The sequence below is a fragment of the Aplysia californica genome, unplaced genomic scaffold (assembly GCF_000002075.1).
Source record: "Aplysia californica isolate F4 #8 unplaced genomic scaffold, AplCal3.0 scaffold00740, whole genome shotgun sequence".
Lineage (NCBI taxonomy): Eukaryota > Metazoa > Mollusca > Gastropoda > Aplysiida > Aplysiidae > Aplysia > Aplysia californica.
The window spans coordinates 16,194-17,194 of record NW_004798010.1 but is presented as its reverse complement, the minus strand read 5'-3'; the positions used below and the strand labels follow the sequence as shown (position 1 = coordinate 17,194).

At 44.7% G+C, this 1,001-nt stretch overlaps 1 protein-coding gene across 1 annotated transcript in view; it reads right to left on the bottom strand.

The window, feature by feature from the left end:
• LOC101848077 (calcium/calmodulin-dependent protein kinase kinase 2) overlaps positions 1 to 1,001 on the bottom strand; it is a gene marked incomplete in the record, with an annotated part of 19,253 nt that overhangs the window by 16,190 nt on the left and 2,062 nt on the right.

Here is a 1,001-nt window from a genome sequence, read left to right as displayed (position 1 = left end):
GTGAGTGAGTGAGTGAGTGAGTGAGTGAGTGAGTGAGTGAGTGAGTGAGTGAGTGTGTGTGTGTGTGTGTGTGTGTGTGTGAGAGAGAGAGAGAGAGAGAGTGTGTCGCGTGCTTTCGTGTGTCTACACGAATGCATGGTGTCTAAAAAAAACCCGGCCCCTTTCAAGGGCAACAACTCGGTCCTATTTGTACCAATTTCAACAAAACTCTGTGAACGGATAAAATTCAAACAAAGGGACGACAATTAATGTGTCGACATAAAGAAATCGACCCCTGTGTTCGAAAAATATCACATTCTAAAACGTTCAGCCAAAATTGGGTAACACGCAAAACTTTACTTCTTAAAAGCATTCAGCGGTATATAGGGATGGTTCAATCGACTCGTTCTGGTTTCAGGACGAGGACGCCGAAAATGGTATAAGTTTAACGCCCCTATGAACACTGTTTGGTTATTTCAGAGGCAGGACCTCCGAGTTTAACGTTCATCTCCGAAAGGTCCAGGCCAAGCGGGGAATTCGTGTAAAGTGCATCTCCCAAGAACACAACGTCAAACGGAGCTGAGGCTCGAACCCCCCAAACCCGCAATCACACGATTACGAGTTCAGAAGCTTAACCACTAGACCACCATCGCCACCGACGAGGACAGTAAAACAACGACCATCAGTCACATCAGGTGGATAATCTCATAGTGCTAAGAAGTTTACGAGATGTTCCGGGAGGGGAAGGTGCTATGCTGATGAGAAGGCCCGGTTCTCGTAGGCTGGAGCTACGGCATATAAATATATACGTCAAAAGAGGTTCTGGCATTTTTAGTAGCAAGAAAGGTTTGGGAAATGAATTATATTAAGCTAAAAGTTTACATATTATAAATGGTCACCGCATTCCCTTGACTTGAACCGCCTCAATTATTTATTATTTCCTCTGGGTTTTGTTTGACAGACATAGTCTTTGCAAACACCCACAAACAATCGAATTGTTAACAACCCCCCCCCTCCCCACA